Source organism: Montipora capricornis, chromosome 7, assembly GCF_036669925.1.
Source record: "Montipora capricornis isolate CH-2021 chromosome 7, ASM3666992v2, whole genome shotgun sequence".
NCBI lineage: Eukaryota > Metazoa > Cnidaria > Anthozoa > Scleractinia > Acroporidae > Montipora > Montipora capricornis.
In genome coordinates this window covers 4,539,119-4,546,618 of record NC_090889.1, presented here as the reverse complement: position 1 = coordinate 4,546,618, position 7,500 = coordinate 4,539,119, and the positions used below count along the sequence as shown (strand labels likewise).

General features: G+C 38.4%; 1 pseudogene; it reads right to left on the bottom strand.

The window, feature by feature from the left end:
* Positions 1-5,058: 5,058 nt before the first annotated feature.
* Positions 5,059-7,500, bottom strand: part of LOC138055378 (uncharacterized) — a 3,411-nt pseudogene continuing 969 nt past the window's right edge.

Here is a 7,500-nt window from a genome sequence, read left to right as displayed (position 1 = left end):
TGTGACAAATCATTTGTCAAAAGTGTTCCAGTACAGAGATGTTTGTTTTTCTACTCTTCGTGGAAACCTGAATGACTGCATAGAAACACTAGAAGATTTGAGGAACAACAATGGGCCGGTGATGACTGTGATGGAAGCCGAAATTGCACCCAGAGGCCAGTTTAAAGGGGCACAGATAGATTTTCAACCTAGGCGTGGGGAGCCGGATCAGAGGCACAAGTTTTCAGAGGTGAAATTGCAGTTCCTCAACCTTCTCATTGCAAACATCAGGGCGCGTTTCCCACATGTTGACCTTCTGTCAGCCATGGAGATCTTTGAACCCCAATCATATCCTGCTCATCAACGTCTTTTGGTTGGTTGGGGAAATGGAAACTTGGAGATCCTATTGGGCCAATATGGCAGTCCTTTGGAAACCAAACTCGCATCCGATTTGATAGTGTGGTTAGTGCTGATGCCTGCAGGGGAGAGTTTCTACCTTTTAAGCGCTTAGTTCATCACCACTTGGGTGAAAACCGCCAAAACAATGATGGAGGAGTGGAATACTGGCACTACCTCACACCCCTGGAACTGATGAAACGCATATTTGGTGACCATATGCAAGTGAATCAAACCATTTTTCCTGGTAAGTGGACAGCTAATAGCAAACCTCAAATATTAAGCTTTTAGCACACTGAATAACACTACGCTTAAGCTTTTTTCACACTGATAGTAGCATTCATGTTTGTGCCTTTCGATATTTGTTATTAAACGTAAGTTACGTAACTATTTTGTTACAGCTATGTTCAAACTCATGTGCTTGTGCCTGTGCGTCATGGTTGGCAATGCAGAAGCTGAGAGGGTCTTTCGCTGTCAAAATCGGATCAAGACGAAATCCAGGATGCTGCTCAACATCACTCAATTGAACAAGCTGATCAGGCTAAGCTACGCCGGGATTCCAATTGAAGACATCGACTACAAGGCAGCTAGAGTAATTTTCGACCGCCAACTGCGAAGAATATAAAATCCAAATAATGCACAATTTAGGCCCATAAGCAGTTCGACAGTTTAGGCCTTATATTGGTTTATTAAACTGACTTACAGTTGTAATTGAGTAGATTTGTTTTCTTCGAGAAGGTCTTAGGCTTTGCGCTACCAACTGTCTGAATGTAAATAATGACTACACAACACATAAATTAAAGCTCTTTACTGAAAATAATAAAAGATGTTGCATTTCTGAGATTGGGAGACTGGCACTTGTAGACCAGAATGCAGTTCGACCAACAAAGCCACGCATATCTGTTCTTTCATGTAAATCATGGCTTGACAACTTCAAATTTCAATCACTCTTCATAACAACTGGAGTTCCTGTCCCAAATACAATTCAATGTTAAACAAGGTAAGTTGAGGAAAGGATAGCTTAGTAAAATTATCAAGGAAAAACAGTGGTTTAATAGGTAAATTGAAAGACGTTTACAGCTGTCAGAATCGCGGAAAACGCATCTACGAGGCTTCAATTTTTCAAAATTTTGTTGGCCGACAGTTGGGCAACAGTTAACTGCTCGTTCATTGCACGGCCACAAGGTATCAACGTTTTTCCTGCAAATGGTCATGGGGCGGCCAGCATATTTGGGCCATACAAAGGCGAAATTTTCAACCAATCGCGGAGTGGTTTTACTAAAGTTATTCAGCCAAAAAATTACACTAAAGGCTTCGGAAAGGATAAAGAAAAGGATTGTGGTTCATTGGTTGGAATTTCAAGCGTTAAAATCCCTGAAAAGGTAAGATTATTTTCGTAGCGATACGATCGCATGTTTTCGACAAATGTTCCTTCGATCTTACAGAATTGTGTTTTCCCTCAAAATGTCCCCTTGTTTTCGCTTTCGCTAGAACATATTTACCTTGATTTCATGTCCAGCGAATTGTTTTATCCTTTGCGATGAATTTCCGGCAAAAAATCGGTTATTTGGGTGGTTTTTAGCAAACAGACGTCAGTTATTCTTAGGGTGATATGTCTTGTTGCCGTTAGCAACGGGGCGCAAATTTGACAATTTTATTGGATTAACATATTACGCATTATCGCTAATCGGACTACAAAAAAAAAATTCTTAAAATATTTTTGCCTGGTCAGAGTTCCGTCAAATTTTTGTCCAAGAAAGCTACTAAAACGACGAAGATTTTTCTTGGTCACTCAAAAATTCATAATGACATTTAAGGATAACTCCAAAAGTTCAAACAGAAATACTTTATTTTAATTATTTTTTATATCAATGTTCTTCCAGTTTGAAATTTTATTCATACAACTTTACTTAATATTAGAGTTAAAAACACAATCATCACATATAGTTTCGTTCAAATTTCATACTTTTCTCTTTTTTCCACCCTTTATAAGCCAAGTGTATTGTACATACATCTGGTTCCATTAATTTTTTTCCATTTTGATACCACATCAAAATAGTTATATTGACAAAAAGCTCTAATCAATTATAAAAATATATTGTTGGTTCCAGTTATAATTCATCCACTTCTCGTTTTTACAGTTTATAATAATAGACATTCTATTCAACAGACCAATTTTTCAAGACCTTTCAAACAAATTCTATTTAAAATTCCCCTCGTAAGCTATAATTTTGAGCCCAACTCAACAAAAAACAAAAGAAAATGGTACTGTAGGGGGGAGGGGGGGCGGCTCTAGTGAGAACTATAACTAGTAATATATAGATTTAGCCAAGCCTAAAGGCAGAGCTCCTCACGTTGGCTTTTTCGTGCCAAAAATCTTCCACTCGTGCGGGCTCGTAACTGGCAGCGGTGCTCATCAAAAAAATAGTCCTTGTGGGAGGATTAAATAAATATGGCGGAGGGAATTTGTTTTAATGGCTTGGATTTAGGGGCCTCTGATGATACAGAACGTGGCGAAAAATTCTGGAATGTTTCATCAGTACAAATGAAGTTTACTGTGGAAAGGCAGTGGATAAAAGCCGTTCGAAAAACGAAAAGAAAACCAAATTATGGCATGTTAAATATGGACGCACAACTAGAAGAAGTTGTTGGAAACAAGCTTGAATTGGTAGGCCCTATGATCGATTTATACCTACAAGAAATTGGGAAATCAATGAAATGCAAGCTATCTAGGTCTAAAGTAACTGGGTTAGTGAATCCAGTTAGTTTCTTTATCCCTTGGACAGTGTTTCGACACCTACTGGTTCTGGTTCGGGGATATTCTGGAGAGGTGCACACTCGGTTTGATGGCTTAAAACATGTCCTGACATTAACCAAGATGGACTCTGTTAGGAAGTTATTCTCGCCATCTCGTTTCTCAGGAGAAACTTTCTTTGTCCAAAGGCACTTTCAAAGGGTTCCATCCAAAGCTGGAGGTAAGACTGAGTCTGTGTACAATGGCAGGTCTGCAATTGTTGTGACAGAGTCAACTCCATTCTGCATGAACTATGCTATGAAGACACAGCGTGTCACAGTGACATTCTTTATCCAAAGATACACAGCTGAACACTTTGTAGTGGATTCAAGCCTTCAAACACTAATGAATGGTTGAACTGTAGGCTAAAGTGTTTCATTCAGTATTGTATTAAGAGCTGGATGACAATAAACATGACTTAAGCCAGACTATTTCATCAAATACCATTCCTCTTCACTGCAAAATCTTATGGATAGCACCAGTATGCATTATTGAAGCCAATATTTGAAGAAACAAACACCAAACAGATGGACCATTAGAAAAGTGATGAGAGTTGGGGAATATGTTAAGACAAAAATACTTTTGAGATTCTATTTCTTTGTATTTGAAATGATTTTTGGATTACCAGTACTTTTGATGTCTGAATGACATTTGTGGCTAGTCATTAATGGGTAAAATACTCAATACCTAGTAAATTAATGTAAGGGGGCTGTCATACAGTAGGTATTTTCATTTTTTTGAAATGCTAGCAGTACCTTATTTAATAAGCAGCTTTGTAGAATATGAGACAGTTTATCCCTTATTGCAAGAAGTTTAATTTGGAGTAACTTTCCATCAGCATCTCATTGGGTTTTTATGTATACATAACGATCTTCACTTTTTCTTTGTATTTTGCTTATTTTGTCAAATCATGGCTAATTTCCAGCAGTAAGTGGCCTTACTTCTTCAAAAAATTGTTGCAGGTTTTATGCAAAAAATAAAGGCATTTGATATAAACCGACCAAAACAGTTTAATGTTAATTTCACAAAATAGCGAAAAATTTTTTGTTAATTTTTACAGTAATTTTGTTGTTAGAACTGTAGGCAGGGGCTAACTCATGTTTAAATTCCAGGCTGAAACTTATTCACAGTAACTCCAAACCTCCCCTTAAAATTTGTCTGTTAAAAATCTGTCACATAATATTCTCATTTTTTTTTTCAAACTGAATCATAATAATGGATTGTTGTTTCCAGGGTTAGTACATAATAATTTTATAAACCACATTTAACATACAAACAAGAAATAGTTACTTTCTTCAGTTTGTGAAGTGTTCACTGCTACAAGATTTAATTATACCAGACTAGGTATATGGATGTTATTTTATGTAAACACTGAAATAAATGTTCTTGTAATATTTCCTTGTCACAGAATAGTTTTTTTTTATATAAACACCAATGAAATACCAAGTGAGCTTTCACGTGAAAACATGATATCTTCACACTTGAAAAGATCACTGTTGCTATGGTTACATGTGAAAATCTCACTTTTCAATGCATTTTTTGAAATGATTTAGTATTTCATTGGTGTTTACACAATAATATTACATGGCCGCTTGGAGATACGAAATTTCTCTTCGATTGTTGAAAAATCTTTCACTCGTTCGCTGAGCTCACTCTTGAAATATCCTTCAACACTCAAAGAGAAATTTCATATCTCCGCGCAGTCATGTAATATCCTCTATATATTTTGTACAGAACAATTATACAAATCATATCACAGGGAAACATTTCTAAGACAAAAATTAGTGTTTCCTGTGTTAATAGAGCTGAAATGAGCTTATGTGAACCAACAAGCCCAAGTTCAAAATGAAAGCACTAACAATAATTAGCACAGTAGCATTTCATGTGACTTAGCAACCCCCAGCAATTTTCATCTCAAGTCTCTTGATCAAAATGTCTTTTGTTCCAACTGTGCTGACATTCAGTTTCTTCAGTTCAATTTTAAGTTCCGCCACCGTCATGTCCTTGGGGTTCCTGTTGCTGCAAACTGTGACTCGGCTGTGAGTTGAAACATGTGTTTCCAATATACTTTCATCTGCAAAACGCTCACCACAGTATGTGCACAACAGGGGTTTAAGCAATTTAGTCAAGTCTTCTGAAAGCTTTTCACTTTCTGCAGACTTGACAATTTCATCACACTCAAGGCAAGTTTCACAGTATTCTGACTCTTCAGCTTTAGCTCTCCCACAATTACAAACTTGAGTTGATTGACAATGGGGTGGTACACGAGATTGAAAGTGCGACTTGTAAGTGTTTGGCATTGGTTGATGCTCAGGGAGGTAAAAGCTTCGAACATAGTTTGCCCTCGTGACTTGCCACCATTTACCAGAAGTATCCTGACTCATACTTCTGTTGCTTAATGCTAAGTCATTCTTAACACCACAATGCTTTGCTTCCTTTCCTTGCTGGGAAATTATTCCATAGCCAACCTTTTACTTCTCATACAGCTTGAAGGCATGGTATGGAATTGCATAAGCAACTGTCCAAGAAGTGATATTTACATGGGTTGGAAAAAACAGGCACATCAAATTGAAATAGAGTTTGCAATTCTCATCAAGGTCTTGTAAATCTGCTTGTGTTGTTGATACTTTGTTGAAAATGGCACATGCTTCTCTTAAATGTAGCACTATTCTACCAAGTGCCAATCTTGTTACACGCTGTACTGGTGACTCATCAGAAGAATGCAAACTGTCAATTAACCGGTATGAATATCTTGCAAGTGCTATAGCTTGAGCTCCAATAAGCCTTGTTGGGATTTTGTTGTGCCTCTTTTTTTCATCTGCGTAGTGCTCCTTGATCAAAGGCACTAAATAAGACAATCCACAACCCAACAATGGATGTTCATTGTTTGTGCCACCTGTGCTATTTGCAGTCACAGGCTTTGCAGAACTTCCATTGTACACAGACTCTGCCTCACCTCCAGTAGTGGATGGAAGCCTCTCTCTGGCTGTGCCACTTGTACCATTTGCAGATGCAGGCTTTGTTGTGGGATTACTTAACACTCTAACAAAGACATCAAACATATCCTTCTTGACAAATTCCAAATAAATGATTGACAAGATTTGCTGCCAAGCATTTATCTCACAGTGGAGGGGCTCGGGTCTTTGTCTGTCGGCAAACTGTCCAATGGGAGGTGAACCAAGTTGTCTAATACCATTCTCTGCCATGTATGCCAGCTTCCTCTCATGCTTGTTCTTTTCTGGAAGAGAGCTATCAAGGGTTGACATAAACTTGGCAATCATTTTTGTGTGCTCTGATCGATCAGCATTGCTGTAAGGTTTCCAAGTATTGGATGGTGAGTACCCAATTGATCCCCCCATGGTACAGAATGATCCCTTGTGTACATTTGCATACGGAGATGGGTAAGTAGCAGCCTGATTGATTTCATTGTTCGCCCAACTTTGCCAACACATGTCAGCGCTTGGTTGGAACTCTACTGTGCACTGCTTGCCACACACAGTGATCATGTTCCCCTCTAGCAAGGCCATCTCATTAGTGTGCTGTTTCCATAAATCTTCCAATACTTCATGCTTCTCTCCCAAACTTACACAGTGCAAAAGGTATTGGAAGTCAGCACTTCGAACTCTCTTGCCCAAGTTCCACATTGTTAAACTCCCTATTGACATTGTCATTTGGCTGGTTTCAGGGGCGCCATCATCTGAGAATTGAAATACGAAATGGTTCTCCAAGTCGTTGAACCAAACAAGCTTCTTAGTGAGATGTGGCACTCTCAGATGTAAATCTAATATCATGAACACAAGTCCAGTGACTGTCCTTGATACTCCAGGAGCATTTGGGATTTGACTGACCATGCCAATGTTTAATCCCTTGACAAACTTTTCTACAGCATCATGGGATGCAAGTCGTGGAACTCTCAAATCTAACCCCACACACTTGACATTCCTTGGAACCCATACCTCTGACTCAGCATTAAAATATGAGCTCTGAGTTTTGCACACTAGATTGAATTTCCTTCGGGAGAGAAAGTTTTGATATTTACAAGCTATTGCTTGGTTCCAGGTTTCCGGAGCTGCTTGGTGCTCTTTCATTGCCTTTTCAAACACTTCCTGAATATACTTTCCTCTTTTATAGCTAGTGATAAAGTCACCAACCAGTTCTTTAGGAGCATTAGCAACAATGTAATCCCATGCTCCATAATGTGAACCTAATTTCCCACCATGGATAAACATTAGGGCTTTCTCTGTCTCTTTCCGTCTGCGGAACCTTGTGGTACATTTAGTAGCTGGTGACATGCTATTTTGCTCTCGTTTTGACTTTGTAAATTGCTTGCA